Consider the following 18,836-nt stretch of genomic DNA (forward strand, 5'->3'; position numbering starts at 1 on the left):
AAAACGAGCATGACCTGCTCGAGAAAATTGCCGAGGAAAGACCATCTTGCGTTGACCCACCATGTTGGCAGCCTCACTGGCGCTGGGTCGCCGCCCGGTTGCCGCTTCTCGGCCATGCCTCCGCTCACCACTTCGCCCTTTTCGGGGTAAGCTTTTCGTGGGCTTCGAGCAATGCGGCCTAAAATGAGTGCGTTTTGTTTGGCACCAGAATAAATTTCGTATAAAGCGATATTTCGAGTAAATCAATTTCGTTATAACGAGAGATTACTGTAGTTTATCAAAAAAAGTGTCAGCAACGGATAAAAGACGAACAACTGACAAAACAACACTGACGTTGTGTTCTCGGCATCTTCTCTTCACTACCGCTACAATTTTTTACTAACAAAAAGTGAACCACCCATACCAATGACAATGAAATCATTGAAAATTTTTCAGCGGCTGTGTTTTCTGTATTTTCACGTTCTCTTGTTGAGTCCTAAACAAATAACTTCGATGTGATTTCCATCCTTTAGATTCACTTTTCCAGCTCTTGTTGCGTTCCTCGCACTTTGACCGCTGACATTATCTACCCGCAACGCCGGTCGGGAGTGGCACAATCGGTGTTCTACATTGGAATGTCGTGAGCGCTCTCACGAAAATACCAACAGCTCAGCTAAACTCTGGTATCCACCACTCACAAAAATGTTCAATTAGCTCCTCGGCCTACCCTATCGCAATTACCATAACTGGCGCGTATTACGGAGGCCGTACTCTATTTTTAATACGTGAGTAATAGAGGAATTTTCCCGGCCCTCTTTTCACCTTCGCGTCGTTGTTAAGCTGATGGCATGAGAGAATAACAGAGGGCGATAGAGGGGCGACAGCACGTTGAAAGTGGTACTCCGCAAGGCTAACCCCGTTGCCATAGATACGACTACCAAGACGTTTGAAGAGCAGCTGTGGCTGCCTTTCCTGGTCTTGCGATTGCGGCAGCACGGTGTACGCATTGTGCAATCACTCTAAAGATACTGTAGACGCCAAAGCAGGAAGGGATTTGAGTAATGGTGGCAAAATAGTGATACTGGTGTGCACCCAATGAGGCTACACAAAGCTTATGCCACTAGTAAGGTGAGCAGGCGTGACAATTGTGATGTATGGAGTTCTAACCAAAGCCAGCGCGGTGTACGAGGCACATGCGGGAAACACCGCAATGAGCATAGTGCTGTTGAATACAGCTGCATGCTTGGAAATTGGTTGTATTCATGCTTTCTGGAATTCATTAGCAACAGTGGAGATCCTTTCGAGAGCTCGCAGATTACTAAATTGTTTTAATGCAGACCCAGGTACAACAGACACAAACCACAGCTGACACACTATTCAACTAATAATTACTGAGGCCCATGCTGAAATGTTTTCTCCGCACACATGCATTGATAGGCCTTGAACGAGCGGTTTATTGACTCCCTCGATATATATTGACTAGTATTTAGAGTCACACATAAATAAGACAATGCTGACCGTTGATTTCCAACGCCGTGTCTCCGGCTAATTCTGTAGGCGACTTAGTTTTATATTGGGTTATTTATTTTGAAGCACTCAAAGCGCACCTGTGTTTCATTTTGTTTCCAACGTTCTTACTGCATTTTATACAGCCCACACACAGTAACGGAGTCTCGTTTAGGTCTTTTTGTCATTGATTAGTGTAGTGATAGCAGCAATGCATCACTTAAGCAATTAATCCGATCATGCACAACATTTCTTGCATTAATCGGGACCTCACCAAGATTCGTTTTTGTACGTATTTGTATGAAAATGATTTGTGGTGAAGTGGTGTATAATAACGAGAATAGATGACCCCACTATATAAATGTTGCACGTAACTCTGTGCAAGTCAGTGGCTGTGCACCTGCAAACTATACGAGCTAAGTTCATGCCGTTAAGAATACGCATTCTGATATGTTCCGGTGCTTGACAACTCGCTACGGACTACACTGTGTCCGCACTTTACATCAGCTTACTAGACGTCCTTCTTGCGAAGAATAATGAGCACAATGCAATAATCTGAGTTCATAGTATTACTGGAGAATTACCAAGATCAGCAGCAGTACCAGTGAAGCGAATTATGTGTCAAACGTTCCAGCGTCTACCGCCGCAGCGCCTTTTCGCAGCTGTTCCCGTGACCTGTGGGCCATTAGGTTAAGGGAAATTATTGCCTGTTTTGTCGTCGACTACAATACAAAATAAAGCTTTTCCACTTGCAGTGAAATCTGCCGGAAGTGCAGCGCAGCCATTCACCATGGTGGGCTGTAGGTCCGTTATCCGCGCACTGCTTCGATCGAAAGCAATATAAATTGCCCGCCTTCGCAGAACTCGCGCGCCCTTGCCTAAAACTGCGCCAGCGGGAATTCTGCTCTTTTTGCTCTTTCGTATGCTTTACGTATCAAATGATGTGGCTATGTGCACTTTTCCACAAGTTAACAAGAAGTGCTTAAAGAGAAACCATTGCTGCGTCACATTCAATAACTCCACTAAGCCTTGGCGTCTTGCAAGTGGGAAATACCCATTTACAGCGTCGTGGGGTGGATAGGGGGTTTATATGAGGGATATTTTTCTTTGTTCGGCGTCGCTCTCCGCAGAAGTTGATGAGTATTGGAAAGTGGTCGCTGCCCCACGTGGTATTATATGGGTTTCAGTAGCGGGCAATACCTGGGGTCGCGAAGATGAGGTTTGACGTGGTGTTACTTTGACGACGATATAGTCCTATGCGGGTGAATGAGCCAGGATCGGTTAAAACAGTAAGGCCACATTCCTTAGTAGTGGACTCGAGATGTCTACCACGCATATCTGTATGCGCATAGCCCCATGTGGTTTTCTTAGCATTAAAGGCGCCACCCACGATGATTTCGGTGCGGCGAACTTTGCCTTCTGGGAAAGTTATGGCTCTCTGGGAGCCTGAGATGGGACAGTAATAGACTGATACGACTATGAGGGGCTTGTCAGCTGGTAATGTGCACAATGACTGCTTCTCGGGTTTTTGTACAGTGAACGGATATTTTCCGTTGGGGGCTAGGAACGTCCGAGTGGATAAGATTTCCTGCCTGCCCTACAGGTGTCGACGAAGCGCCACGGCTACAATTGGTAATAGTGTGGTCGCTAATAGTGTGGTAATGGTGTGGTATACCCGATAGGCGAGGGATGCAGCGGGTTGCCTGACGGAGTACAGTAACGAGTGAAATTTGAGCGGTGCGACTGCTGGTAATAGGGGCGGGCTGATTGAAGCTACTGTAGTTCTATATAGTATTAGCAACGAATGCTTCACTACTGACCACCATTTTGATGCGCAACATTTCGTAACTGTTCCTCGGAAGATTCAGACTCATATATCCAGCCAGTAAGAAACTGAATCCTGATGTGGTTAGTGGAATATTTTACTCCGACTGGACCCGAATTTTCTCAATTTCTTCTTGACAAGAGAGACGCACACCCGTTGACGGTCGCCATGCTTAACGCTCGTGCTACTGCTAGGAGGCGAGGAACGTTTTGGGAGGGACTAGTGAACAGTAGAATATTTTGGGCTGTTTGCAGGGGCGCCAAAAGGGCCAGTCTTCAGGGTTGGGCAACATCGTTGCCACGGGGTCTAGGGGCCATCGGAATGGTCATCTTCACATCCTTCTATGTCTTGCGCCTGCCGTTGAGCATCTCGATTGGCTCAGCCAGCTTAAACATCGAGCATTTGAAAGACGCTCCTAGGATGACGGGGCCCGGTTGGACTCCGGGGGCCATTCTGAGGCACCTAGCAAGCTCCAGGCGCTGTGCCGGGTTCCCCGCGGGGACCCGGCTCCGTGTCATTTAAGCTTAGCCCAGCATGGCACGCAAAACGTCCGTGAATGTTCTTCCAAGAAGTAAATCTGGTATAAAAAGGTACGTACAATTCCAACCAATTTTCACGCAGGACGTGGTGAACTAACAAAACTAGTACACACGGTGGTAATGGTGAAAAATACATCCAAAGATGGAGGGTATGTGGCCGCCATCCAGACACGTGCCTGGGAAGTTTCCACTCTTTCAATCGAACAATCGGGATCGCTCAGTGCCGCTACCGGTGCCAGTGTGTTTGCTTGATTTGTCCCTAAGATGCACTTACGAGTCACAAGCTGCCAAGGCTGTCGCGTAGCGTGCATTTGGCGCCTATTCGTAGAGAGTTTCTTCATACGGTGAATTTCCCTGCACTACTTTCATCATTGCAAACCTCAAAGTTATACTTGCGAAAGAGCCACCTCGGCAGAACTCTAAATCTGTAGACCATGCGGTGTGCCCCGTACACCTAAATCATTCATGACACCGAACACGGGAGTGCTGCCGGTCCGCACATGCAGAGTGCTGTGGCAAGAGGTAAGCCCACTATGCCTTTTCGTAGGTTGAACGCGCACACTCCATGAAAAAAAAGTTTTATGGCCCACTTCTCTAGGGCGGTAGTTACCTTATGAGTTTCCAAAATATCAGCGCTCGAGGGTAGAGAACTTTATCGCCCAATCGGGCAGCGAAAAGCAAACGTTTAAAAGTGTCTACTGTCTTTCTTTGTTTGATAAAAGAGCATGATCTGAAGGGGCCTTCCTGGAGTCGCTTTCAGATATCGTGACTCATCTACTTCAGAAAACACTTTCGATCAAGGGCTATAATGGAGTGGGTTTGCTACACGTAGAAAGTTAAAGAGTGTGCCAGCCCCCCGGTATACCGCTTTACATGTTTTGAGCGGCACACGCTCCAGTGTTTACTGTCATAAGACTTTTGTCTGTACGTACAACGATTCGTCGAATAAGGCGCATTGTTGGTGCGCTTTTTGTACTTTCCTATGCCGAACACTAGAAAGTGCTCTTCTATATGAGATTGCTCCTGCGCTACCCAAACATCGTCTGCTACAATAGATATTGCAGTCTTAACGGAAGACATAGTTTCCTGGTAGCTGGCGAAAATTGCAAAATACGCCGGGAAAAGCGATATTGGTAAAGATTTCTTCAATTTGCACACTCCGGAAGACGAACGCCTGAACCACACATCTCCTCTCAGTCGTCACAGGTTTAAGGTATTGCCCGACTCTGCTGCAATTACATTGTTTCAGGGGCAAAGCTCCTCTTGCTTGTTCCCTCTCCCGTCCCTCGTAGCGCCGTGTACATACCGCTGATGGCGATTGTGGCAGGATGCCCCTGGAGATTGGCCAACCAAAGATTGGACGAAGAGGTCAAAACGTTCAACGCGTTCGTTGCTACCCAACAAGGAGGAGAGGAAGAAGAAGAGGTTGTAGTTCGTCGTCTGCGAGCTCAAGACATGTACTGGGGGTACGCGACACAAGACGCTCTGCAGAAGGCGATGGCCAAACTGGCTAAAATTCCACACACCGAATTCGCCAACTTACCCATGGAGATTCTCACCGTCCCTAACAAGCCCTACATGATCACCACAAACATCCACGTCGTCGACGGGCTTGTCAAGGTAGCGGTGGGAAGTCTCAAGCTTTGCGAGCGAGGAGAGGTGGTCGTGACACGGCGGCGCCCGGATGCGATTCTACGACTCTCTGGCCGCGACGGGAGGTACGTGGCGCTCTTCCCACTGTGCTACAAACCGAGACGCGAGCCTGGCTACGAACGCGCCTAATGTCGTTCACTCATTCAGATGGTGGGCGCCGTCAAGAAGACCTATAACAACGTGTCGAATCTTTATACGATGTGTGGGCGAATGTTTCACGGTTTTACCGATAAGCATTTTAGCTTCGCCCCTCTCATCATCATTCACTTCTAGGACATGGCGGGCTTTTTAAAACCGAAGAAACCTATCGTAACTGGCCGCTTTCAGTAAACTATATCGATGCGTTCCTTAAGCTAGCAGACGTACGTATTGGTGCTGGTGCACGACATGCAATCAAAGATTTCCTCCCACAGCCTACAACAGTTTCTCGAAACGTGGCTGAATCAGGATGGTGTACTGAGAGAATTGTTCAAGTCAGGCATACAGCAAGCAATGGAAGCCAGGCATGGCGCTCGCATGGTGATCAATTGGACTGAAGAATATAGGAAGGTGGCTAACACAAGTGCCACAGTTCATTACATTACCACAAAGTGGGAGTTGATCAGCCTTGTCCTTTAGGCCTGAGACTTCCTTGCAGAGATGTCTGGAGAGATCACAAGAAGCCCGTGTGGGAAAGGAAGAGTTCGCAACTTACCAATACCGAACAGTAATAATCCAGTATCTTTTTCCCAAGAATGATTTTACTGCCGACATACTCAACACCATTCTCCGAAATAAACTTGATAACGCAAACATCGTTCAGCACCTTCCGGAATGACAAAAGAAACTTCTGAGCAAAAAACGATTATGACGTTTGTAAAGCAGAGGGTACCCGCTCACCAACTATCATATCGCACTTTCGAAGACGCAGGCGAAGGAATTTACGGCTGGTCATCAGAAGGTCCGTAAACTGCAGGATCACGGGATTGGTCTCTTCTCGAAACCAGGGACAGTTGACTTATGGAAGGGGTTAATACTGCCACTGTTATTAATGTGGTCAATTTCTTGTAGCCCTTCAGGGAGGACAGTGACACAGTTGACCAAAAGAAGGTGCCGACACTGCCGCTGGTTCTCGTATACTAGCGAAGGCTGAAGGGGCATCCAACTGTTGCTCCATTAGACACACCAGCGATTACTAAGCTGAAGATAAGGAGAGCGAAGTTTTAGAGAGCAGGCTGCAAATTGAAGAGTTGCACTACACTGCGACCATCTTTCATGACATTCAAAGCCCTCACTGAAGTAGAAAAATTCACAATTCACGGCACTCTACAGAGAAGATGGTTGCTATTCCTACGAAATCACGTCAAGAAAACTGTTATTTTGTGGAAATGACCAGCGTCCAGCCAGCGAAGCGAAGACTTCATCATTTTAAGGGACAACAGAGTGGCTGATGGGTGCGAGCTAGACAGATGAATACCTCCAGCCTCCTGTGAGAGTGGTGTAATGTGCGTATACAATGGTTAAACTGTGTAAGCATGAACGTGCCACTTCCTGCTTTTCGGGCAAAAAGCTTCGGGGATTTTTGCAAAAAGTTGAAGCAGTGAAACGAACTTGAGCGCTTCTCACTACATCTTCAATGAAAGAAGAACATGTTTAAACTGGCTCACCAGACAATCTCTCGGGTCCCAAAAAAAACGTGTCGTTTGTTGGAATCCCTTTGTATAGCGTACCGTGAAGTCTCTAGAGAACCTCTCTCGCAAAGAATCGCCCACCATTTTCGGGGTGAAACATTCAAGCTTCTAAAAGGTCGAAAATAACACCTACCCAAAAAATCGCGCTAGCGTTGAGTTCTTGAAAAGCAGGGGCAGCTCCCTCAATAAAAAACAGACCGCGGCCGCTGACATCGTCAATTACTTCATCTTGAATTCAAGCCATTCGTCCATGTACAGAGTTGTATTTATGTTGTAAATATTATTAAGTGAATTTTGTTGTAGCGCTAAAAATATCAAATTATAAAAAATCATTTTTGCCTACATTGGTCAAAAAATTTCTTTCAGTCTTCTTTTTGGCCATCTCTGAGGGCCTCAAAAAAATAACAGCCGTGTTGCAGGATACATAATATTTTTTTACGGTATGTTCCTAGTGATCAGGGTTAGAGATGGAGAAGTTTAAGTGTTCGAGAATGTATTATTTTAACCACAAGGAATCTGCTAGCTCCCCTCTAGAAGTATCTAAGCGATAAAAAGTGACTGTGCACGTGCGAAATGTAGAAACCGCCAAACAGCCAAATGTGAAAACTGGACGGGCAGTGCCTGCGCTGACAAAGTCGGCCGCCGCGGAGCTTGAAACCCAAGTACTCTGCAGGGCATAGATGTGCTAGGCATCAATAGAAGCCGCGATCACAGGATGGCTAGATGCAAATTAAGGTGCCATCTTAATAGAGCAACAGGAAAACAAAGAAAAGGGTGGGAAATCACGGTGGAGTCAGACCAAGCCCGGGCGCACGAGTTTCAAAGACTCTTTAGGAACAAGTTCGCGTTGCTAACCTGTGAGAACGAGGGTAGTGTGGACACCGTGACTGACAAAATAAAACCGGCAATCACAGCCTCTGCAGCCCCTGCGGGAGAAGCAGCATGTAGAAAACAAACTGGCAATGCAGCTCAGAAAAAGAGAGAGCCTGATTCGAAACGTGAGAACAATAAATCGTCATTCGGATGATAAAATTGAATTGAAAGAGATGTTGACATATATTAGCAGAAGTAATACGAACGACGTTCCCGTATTTATTATGGCCGTGACCAAAACGCACTGGAGGGAGGGGGCAGCTTAAAAGGAAATACTAAAAAGCTAGCTATTCACATAAGACCTAATTTCCACACCCAAATACGAGCAGGGTAACCATACGCATGTCGGGGACGTGATAAAAAATTGCCGGAACTATTCCACACGAGGCTATACGCCAACAACGTTAAAGCAAGGGAAGCTACCGATCCTCCTCGCCTAGCCTGCAATGACCCTCTAATAATTGAAACGGAAAACGTAAAGGCGCTCAAAGGCATAAAAAGATGAAAAACTGCAGGTTACGAGGCCATAACCTTTGATCTGGTAAAGAAGGAAGCCGATATTGTACTGAAAATGGTTCTTGTGATATTTTCATGGTGCCGAAATATTGTAAAGACCCGACAGCATAGAAAAAGTCAACAAAATTCTGATTCACAAGAATGGAGGTACCGAAGACCATAAAAAATACAGACCCGAATTAAAGTCCCTTTAATTATGTTTTTTTGAATGGTTGATGAATTGCTTAAAAATGTCACGAAGAAAATTTGAAGAATTTGTGTTGTATGGGCATTTGGAATTGTGTACCCTTGACATACAAAGGATTGCTGATAATAACAGTTTTATTGTACAGTATTTGAAAGAGGCACAAAGTGCCGTTACGGTGGCAACCGGGTTTTTCCCTTAAGTCGTGAAATGCTGTAGTCACCCGCCGCGGTGGCTCAGTGGCTAAGGCGTTGCGCTGCTGAGCACGAGGTCGCGGGTTCGATTCCCGGCCGCGGCGGCCGCTTTTCTGATGGAGGCGAAAAGCAAAAACGCCCGGGTGTACGAGATTTCGGCGCACGTTAAAGATCCCCAGGTGGTCGAAATTAATCCGGAGCCCCCCACTACGGCGCGCCTCATCGCCTGCGCTGCGTCCGCGCGTTAAACGCTACACTTAGTCGAAATGCTGTGGTGGCACATAATCTATACCTATAAAAAGAAGTGCCCGACTGACTTACTGACTGACTCATCAACGCCCAGCCAAAACTGTTAGACCTAGAGACTTGACATTTCACGAGTTTATTTGCGTCATTGAGTAGGTGCTCACTAAGGTGGGTTTTTCAGAAATTGCCCTCCTAACCGAAGAAAAGGGCGAAATTGTGGTTTCGCAAGTTCGTGATTTTTCTCGGTCACCTATTCACATATCGAAGCGCTTTTTGCTGATATCAGGAGCCCTTAAGAATACCTAAAAAGTAGTTTCTGGATTTTGCCCTAACCTACACCAGCCAGGTGATTCCGCATTCCGAAACTAAAATGGTGTTCCTAAAGATTCTCAAATAAATCTTTCACCGATTCAGTAATCCAACTGATTTCTGCTAGAATATGTTAGTCATACAAATGCACAGAACCGTTTTTAAGGATTTCGCTCTGCGACGCCGCTAAAAGGGTCAAATTGTTTTTTACAAATGACACGCCCTATGAGCCAGAAAGGTCTGACAGGTTATGTACACGTCTAGCCGAACTGCTCTTTCAAACGGCTACAGATTGCAAGGGCACATTCTTATTACGCTATTGGAGGTCAATATTTCTTAAAATTTAAAAAATTCCACCATAGAGAGAGTGAAAAGCCGTATAATAGTTTTTTAGATATTAATTTTTTTACCGCCCGCCATATGAGATATCGAACTGATTTTCGTTGGGATAGGCAACTTACTCACGTATCTCAACACTGTTATGCAAGATTTTTCAATGCCACCTTCCCAATAGAGGCAAGCGGGATTTTGGGAAAACACTGTGTTTTTACACTTTCGTAAATAACCACCCAGCCGGTTGATATTTTCCATTCGTTTTTTCTTGAAAATGCTGCCCATTTAATTGCCCAAAAAACCACTTTCAGGATTTTGTACTAACACGCGGATAAGAAGGCCAGCGAGATTTTTTATTCTGCATTCTTTTGGACGTAAAATTCAGTTGAGTTTTCCCGCGTTCGCTTAGCGGTCGCCATTTGTTGACACCTTCAGCAACTACGCGTCTCCCGTAGGTGTCATCTATACCTATAAAAAGAAGTGCCCGACTGACTGACTGACTGATTCATCAACGCCCAGCCAAAACTGTTAGACCTAGAGACTGGAAATTTCACGAGTTTATTTGCGTCATTGAGTAGGTGCTCACTAAGGCGGGGTTTTCAGAAATTGCCCTCCTAACCGAAGAAAAGCCTATGTACTGGCAGCAGGCAGACGCTCCCGAGTGTGTACCGCTTCCCAATGAAGTAGCCTAATATGGCGACTAACAAATACCAATTGCTGCCCCTAATATAACGGCCCACCCGGGCACCGCCGGGTACTACCGCTAGTGTAACATATATTTTCCGACGGTACTTTTCACACTTTAAATCGGTTCATGTATTGATTTCTGGCTTGCAGAAGGAATTCTTTTTGAAAACAAAATTACATTCACGTCTCATTTTAGAAATTGACACAATGTCGGGAGAGGTTTTTAGGCATCTAAAAAAGACAAGCAGTTCAACGTTAATTATTATCTGTCATCACTTTTCAATAATCTAGTTGGGTTATTTTATAAGAAATAATGATTTATTCCAAAAATTCGCCGCAAGATGATATACGCATATTGAAGTTATTTGAGAACCAAGCTAAAACCAAGGTACTCAATTTTTTTTCAGAATTTCACAAATATAGCCAAACTTATCTACCAGATTAGGGGAAATCCCCAAGGTGCGGTACGTTTCTGCAAAGGAAAGTTTGACATTCACCTGAATCCAGCCGTACGCCTACAAAGGAAACCTATAGAGCTTCCTCAGAAACTTCTCAGGCGAAGAAAAATTCGTCTTATCCAGAACTAATTTTTCTTCAACTGTGACAGGACAAATTTTTCTTCAACTGAGAAGTTTCTGAGGAAGCTGTATAGGTTTCCTTTGTAGCCGTACGGCTGCATTCAGGTGGATGTCAAACTTTCCTTTGCATGCCGCAAAGGAAATGCCAAATGCCGCAAAACGTATTGCTATGTGTACATTTGTGTGGTTTTGTGGGTACAAAGAAACAGATATGATCTTTTTACCTGTGTTGCGCCGACGTCCTGGATGGGTTTCTAAGAAACTTTCGACGTCAGCGTCAAACGTGAAATGGCTAGTGCAAGCTCTTCTCCTGTGTGAGCCCAGGAAATGTAGCGATTATTCCAGGCTTTATGCGCAGTGATTTTTATACGCAGTGATTTTATACGCAGTTTGGTTCTGGGCAATGTCGCAGAAGAGAAGAAACGTAAAGAGCAAAATATTTCTCTTTTTTTGTACTTGTTCTATAGGTGCACGCAGCAAAAAAAGAGCGCAAACTGTTCTGTATAAACTCACAGCTCATAATTTGAGTTCAACTGGTTTGACATTGTGTTTTTTTTTCTTCAGAAAATCACCGTTGGCAAAAAATATTGCCGCGTTTAATACCACTACTCTGTGCCTGTATAGTGCTGAGCGGGAAAAATCTTTTGACCGCTTGGGAATGCAACGAACGTCGAAATATCGGAACATAAAAGTGTTAACAGTTACTTCAGACAAAAAACGCCAGCCGGGACCCGAGCAGTGATCAAAAAGGCATCGTGTCCATCTGTTTGACACTAAACCACTATTGCGGATAATATATATTACGTATTAACAATTTTTATGAGTGCGAACGTTTTCGTCGAATTATGAAAGACAACGAGGAGATAAGTGGAAGGTGTGGGCCTTCGCATCTGCGCTGGGCTTCAATATTGCAGCATAGTTCTCTGGTACAGTCACAACGATGTAAGGGCAAAGTGTGCCCAATGTATGTCGTTCTTGCACGCCCGACCAATAGTAGAGCACCACTGCAATATCGGTGCGAATTCCTGTGCCGTCTAGGGACAACATGTAGAGTGTATATGCAATCTACTCCCGTTAATGTGATCTCCACGGGGATAGTAAGGAAGCTTAGAATTATCCGAACTTTAGATTAAACAGCAATCTGGTTAGAATCCTGTTCAGAATCTCGGCTTTCATTGGCAGTTACAGCGTACAACACGGTTTGTCCAGATAGAGACTTATCGCTAAAACTGAAGCCTGAAGCGTCCATCGCGCAAACCACATGGAGGTGTCCTCAACAAAGAAGTGTGGGGATTGAAAAGAGAGAGCGGTGTACACGAGGATGGCGTACGGTGGACAGAGAATCAGCTCACATGCCTCTTTGCAGCTGTGCGCTGCTTCAGTTGCAAGGGCGCCGCCGTAGTGCAAAGCGCGGCATTGTTTGGCTTTTCAAATTTTTGAAGTTTACAGAAATATGACGGTAACCTTGAGGCTTTTTATCCGCAATAACTTCCAATTAACGGCGACAGTGGGTTTTAGGCTCATATTACCGACCGATTTCTTCTATTAAAACGCATTAAAAATGCCGGGACTCAACCACCGCACCCTATTAACCGGAAATTACAATTAAGTAACTTCTAACAATAGAGAATCTATCGTAGTATCGTAACTGCTCTGAGAAGGGGAATTGCGTGGGACGTTGCAAAATTGTTCTTCCGTGCAATTGAAGACTGGTTGAGATTGACTGTGTATTATCAACGGAGACTGGTCGAACCGTTTTCTTGTGTGCCGGTAACCGTTATTTATTTTTTCGGTTCACTTCCTGGCTCGGTTCATCAGGCTCGAGAATTCACGCTTCAGGATTGCGTTCAGTTCGGGTAAACATACCGTTTAGGCTCCAGATTTCGGTTCTTTTTGGTTTCGTTTCTACACCCTGGTGTGAATTCATTTTGCCTATTACGAACCGATCAAAGCACCGACTGTCACTGATATTATCCGCCAAATATGATGCCAGATGACTTGATATAGTGTGGGGTTTATTTCAGAGTACATTCAAATTTGTTAAAGCTGGCGTGGTCTTTGTTCCATGCTGCGCAAGTCATACTGTATTGGTACATAAATATTTTGGTGCTCACAGAAAACCAGCCGGGCAGTAAAGCGCTGTTTTTGAAGTTCTGGGGGATTTACATATTGATATCAAAGTCTCTTCAAGAAATAAGTTACATTAGCCCATAACGTTTTAGGGGCGAAGCCGCTTAGGCCTCGGGGTTACGGCGTCTCATGTCGCCGTCATAACCGTCGCCTCATGCAGTCATGGTAATAAAACACCGGGACACCGCTCGTTTACACCTCACGCTTGAACGCTTCGTAATGTGTACTAAAAAACCCAGGGGCATTCGTTTACGCCTCCTGCAGTAAGGCTTTGTTATTCAAATTCACGACCCTTTTACAGCAAGCCTGTATACCTCTCCACCAAATGGCTTCATTTGCGTTGGAAAATATGCCCTGGCGCCAAGAATACACTTATACGATACACGCTTAGCCCCTCCCTAGGTTGCACCTTAGTAGAGATGGCCCTGGATTTTTGGCTACTTGGTCTGGAGGGTTATTGTTTCCTTTCACAAAGACTTCCGCCTTCAAAAATATTCTGTGAGTACAAAATAGAGTTCAAAGAAAATGATTGTAATGCCACTGTTAAATATAAGTACTCAAAACACCTCAGTTTATAAGTCAGTTTATATATAAGTCAGTCGAAACACCTCATAAATACTCGAAACACCTGAGTTAAAAGCAACTATATTTCCAAGAACGAAGGAAAAAAAGAGGCCGCCCATTGCGTCCGGGTTGAGGTCGTCAGTGTTACCCAAGCAAACACGCGTTTTTTCAGCCAAACTTTAATTCTGAACTGCGCAAACTATTCATGCTTTTAGGTACAAAATTTCACTTGAAAATTACACTTCTCTCGAGCTGAAACGGCGAATATGAGATTTAATTATTTCAAGGCATGAAATTGTTGCATAAAAAAGTTTTAAATACCTAATATAAATTATATAACTGCTCAGAAGATTTTTTTCTTGTTCTTGGGACATTTCTACCGCTTGAATTACGGCACTAGAGCGATCTTGTAGCGATTGGCAGTTTTTTTAGTCTAAGCAAAAACGAATCCGGCAGCTAGTTCAAAAAATTGCCACAAAAGCAAAGCAGCAGTGGAATGCAAATCACGGATCTCACGCTGTGCCGTTCTGCGCTGGTGATAACGATACCATTCACAGTGCCTCCCGACACAAAGGGCAAAAAATAAGGTTTATCGGAAGCGGTGCAGAGTCTCTTGAACTGCTTTTTGAAGAGGTATATAAAAAAGAAAGAAGTCTGCACTTTTGTATAGACTTTTGCTCCTTTGTCCTGAGCCCATCAATCACGGGCATTGCACCTATTGAAATATTATCAGGAACGTAAGCAGTTTGGCGACCTCGTGATAAATTACAAATTACTACGGAAGGTCAAGACAATTAGAGAAGCAATCGTCTAGATTGTCGCTGAGGTACGGGACATGAAACTTCGCTTATAAAACTCGCACGTTCTCATTTCCACGACTGCCGTTGTATGAAATGAGCGTGACACCTCTAAAACAGTGCAAAAAATGTTAAATACATCTGGCACGATTGTAAATTTGATATAATGACTTCAAAAGTATTTTTACCCTAAGATAATAAGCTTTCCCGTCTCACCCAGTAACTACGTCTGCTAAGAAGTAGTTCCGGGGGAACGTCTGGGAGCGGCTCAAGGTACGACGACCGTAAAAAGGCGCAATACGGACATATACCCGAGTCACTTCGACATCACCTTGTCATGAACTATAAAAACCGTAACTCCGGGTGGTATATTCAAGCGTGCATTTCACAGAAAGAGGTATTTCGTTATTAAAGAACGAGGCCATATTCTTACGGCACGTTTTTATTTGCTTCGAAACTGCTACATTTGCAGGCCTTTTGGATAAACCCGGTGCGCTCTTTGTGTAAGCGCAACTACCACTGGCGCCTTTCTTTTTCCGGAAAGGCTGCAATTTTCCTGATAGTCAGCGTTTCCATACTAAGTGCTTCGAATCCGGCCGTACACCTTCTCGCGGGAGAGCCTTGAGACTCTGCTCGCCCGACCCTACTCTGGGGTGTTTTTGCTTTCGTGAGAACATCATTGAGGCTTTCCCCTCCTCCTTTCTAGCTTCCCATTAAAAGTTGTTCGTTTGTTCATTCATTCATTCATTCATTCATTCATTCATTCATTCATTCATTCATTCATTTATGCATTCCCACGTCAATTACCATTAATTGCAGTGTTTTAGATATCAAGGCCAGTTTACAATAGCTACACCTTTCAGGCAATAGCGCTGTTGCACAAGCGGCGGTCCACTGTTTTATTTTCGGCAGGTCTTTCGATGGACGCTTTTGCTGCATAAGAAAGAACGCAGTTTTCAAGCACAAAATAATCTTTAAAAAGAGCGCTACTCAGGCCTATTGAAGTGTAAAAGCTGACAATATCCCGAATATTGTTTCAGTGTCTTGTATAGGAGAAGATATGATAATGGTTCTCCTTGAGATGTGTAGGAATAGGGTTGGCGAGGAGTGTGTTCAAAGATTTTATGGTCGTCCAAAGATGCGTGCGTACTGTTTGGTTCCTATGTTAAAACGCGCGCCGTCAACTCCAAAGGACATCTACTACGTGCATTCAAAACGAACCTTGTATTGCAGTGGTCTACCTTGTTGGGTGAAAGACGTGTTTGGCGCAGTGTCAATTCAACGATAACGATGCGGCAGCTCACACAGTGGTATGTTGTGCCCGTTCGATATGGTGTTCTGTGTGACGCTCCGCACGCGCTGCGTGCCGTTATTGAGAAACCTAATGTTTCAGAGACAGCGCCTGTTCTTGCATAACTAAACCGCGAATTTGAAAACAGGCAAGAGAGAACGTTATATTCTCGCATATATTTGAATACCCGTAACCGCACAAGCTTCAACCGCTGAGCTCTTCAAAACCGCTTTAGAAAAGCCGAGTGTCGTCGGCGTGTTGCCATTGCGTAAGATAAAGGCTTTGCAGACCGCTGCTGGATTTGTATGTATGTATGTATGCATGTATGTATGTATGTATGTATGTATGTATGTATGTATGTATGTATGTATGTATGTATGTATGTATGTATGTATGTATGTATGTATGTATGTATGTATGCATGCATGCATGTATGTATGTGTGTATGTATGTATGTATGTAAGTATGCATGTACGTATTTATGTATGTATTTTAGTAGGTACGTATGTATGTATGCATGTACGCATGAATTAAAAGTTGTGAATGGCTGTGTTTTGTTCAGGTCTCTGGTCTGATGTTTTGTTGTTTAAAAGTGAAAAATATAGTCACTCGCATTGCTCTATCTTTTATAGAGCAGGCAAACCCGCTCATAACGAACTCTAAAGTGCCGCAAAAACTTGTTATATCAGTAGTGCCTTGTATATGGGCTCGCCCTTTAAAACGGGCGCAAATTAGCCCACATGTCGAACAGCCACTTCGGTGACAAGACGTTCGCTTCATGAATGGACGCCCACTGCTTGCATACGATTGAACCGAACTGTGTTTGTGTCGAGCCTGCCGTTACCGGTACAGTGCCCGCGGATACATTCCTTGGTAATTCTTCAAAATCTCTACTCGCTGCAATGGCTTATGTAGCTATCAGCTGCGACAGGCTGATCGTACCGGGAGCTGCGTCGCTTCGGCCAGAAAAGAGCAAAGTTCGAAAGTTTGAATGCCATCACGATTATATATCAGCAAATGAGCAAACAGTATCGGTGAATTGCGATCTCTAGATGGTAGCTAAGTAAGTACCGGCGCTTTTTGGAGCGCGCGGGGCCGGGGTCGCGTCGGCTCGGCCGGCGTGAAGCTCGACACCGGTGATAGCAACGCATATGCGACAGTTTATACAGACTGGCGCGTAAGATTCATTTATATTATCTTGCGCGCCGTCAACTCCAAAGGACATCTACTACGTGCATTCAAAACGAACATTGTGTTGCAGTCGGTCGTGCGGTGCTAGCCGATCTGGGATGTGTTCCTCGCAATTAAACGGAACTTGGTGCCATTGTAACAATAAATGATGTTGTACGCTATACATAAAATTAGCTCAATAAACCGAAGGTGCACGTTTGCAACCCTCTTCATTGGGAAGACAGGAAATGGGACGTTTTGAGTGCTTGAGGGCATCCAATCAGCCATTTATTTGAAAGAAAATGAGTGCTGCAAGTTGTGTTCTTTTTATATGCTTCAGATTCTAAATTGCTCACACTTAATTGCCTTCACGACGGCATACAAATTAGGCCTGCTAATTGCCGCCAGATGCCTATCCGGTTTAATGCTCACACATTTTTTTTTGTTCCTCGCTGCCATTCTGCCTCTGGAGCAATGCCTGGAAAGTGAGCGACATCGGTAGTGCGGTGCTCGCCGATCTGGGACATCTTCCTCGCAATTAAACGAAAGCTGTGAAGGTACCAGCACGCCGTCTATCTCATGCTTTAGGGACTGTTCCGATTTTTTTTTTCGTTTTGCATGCGCCACATTTTTACCGTGACCGTGACGGAAGTGTTCGTTACAAAAGTAGGACGCTTTGAACAAGGTTTGGTGTCTATGAACGTCGTTTGAAAGAGTAGCGTAGGAAAGCTGTAAGTGCACTGAATCATGGTCGTTATAAAAAGCGATAGACCATGATATCTGGGATCGTTATAAGTGGGTTCGACGGTATCGGAAACGTAATTATACAATCCTGTGCAATACTGCTATGGAACCCAAAGCTACTTATGATATACGCAGTCCCTGTATTGTTCTGTATATGTTATTATTTCTAATACATGATAATTACGCATCACATATAACTAGAGTACAACGCTCTAGGGTGTCGCTGGATACCGTGGAAGCGAAACCCGTAATTTCGCGACCACAACACGAAGCTTTTCTACATGAGATTGTCTATAAACTCGTCTGCCTCCACCGGTGCTCTAGCTCCTGGCGTCGATATTGTGTCAGGAAAAGAAAAGCGTCGGCACTGTTTTGGCGGAACCTGGTGCCATTATAACAATAAATAATGTCCTGCGGTATACATAAAATTAGCTCAATAAATCGAAGGTGCACGTTTGCAACCCCCTTCATTAGAAAGACAGGAAATGAGCGGTGTTGAGTGCTTGAGGACATCCAATCAGCCATTTATTTGAAAGAAAAGGAGTGCTGCAGGTTGTTGCGTTTTTTTAATAGTCCTCTGTTCCAACCACGTTTATGATGTTACCACTTTTAAGCAGTTCTCTTCACTTCTTCTTTCCTTTTCTTGTTGCCGTCAGTGGCTTTTAGCCTTAGAGTAGGGGAGAATATGAAACAAGTAAATACCCCTACTAGTTACATTGACAAAAAAGAGAAAAAAATTTCCAGAGACTGAGAGGCAATTCAGAGATACGCTCGCTCATAGAACGAGAAGTAAGAGTAATGCGAAAAAATATGTGTGAAGCTTATCAGGTTACTAAACTGTACTAATAAGCCTTATCCGTTTTATCAAGTGGTTTTTAACAGCTCACGTCTGTAGAGAATATTTCTGATATTCAAATGCTACACAAAATAAAATAAAGGGTACGCCACTTCCCATGCTTTCCATTCAGTTTCTGCCAGACATACAAAACTACTAACTACTAAGCAAAATAGAACATAAGAAAAGACATACAAGACTACTAAGCAAAAG

This window comes from Haemaphysalis longicornis, unplaced genomic scaffold (assembly GCF_048455015.1).
Source record: "Haemaphysalis longicornis isolate Haplotype H1 unplaced genomic scaffold, Haemaphysalis longicornis Haplotype H1 scaffold_7, whole genome shotgun sequence".
Classification (NCBI taxonomy): Eukaryota; Metazoa; Arthropoda; class Arachnida; order Ixodida; family Ixodidae; genus Haemaphysalis; species Haemaphysalis longicornis.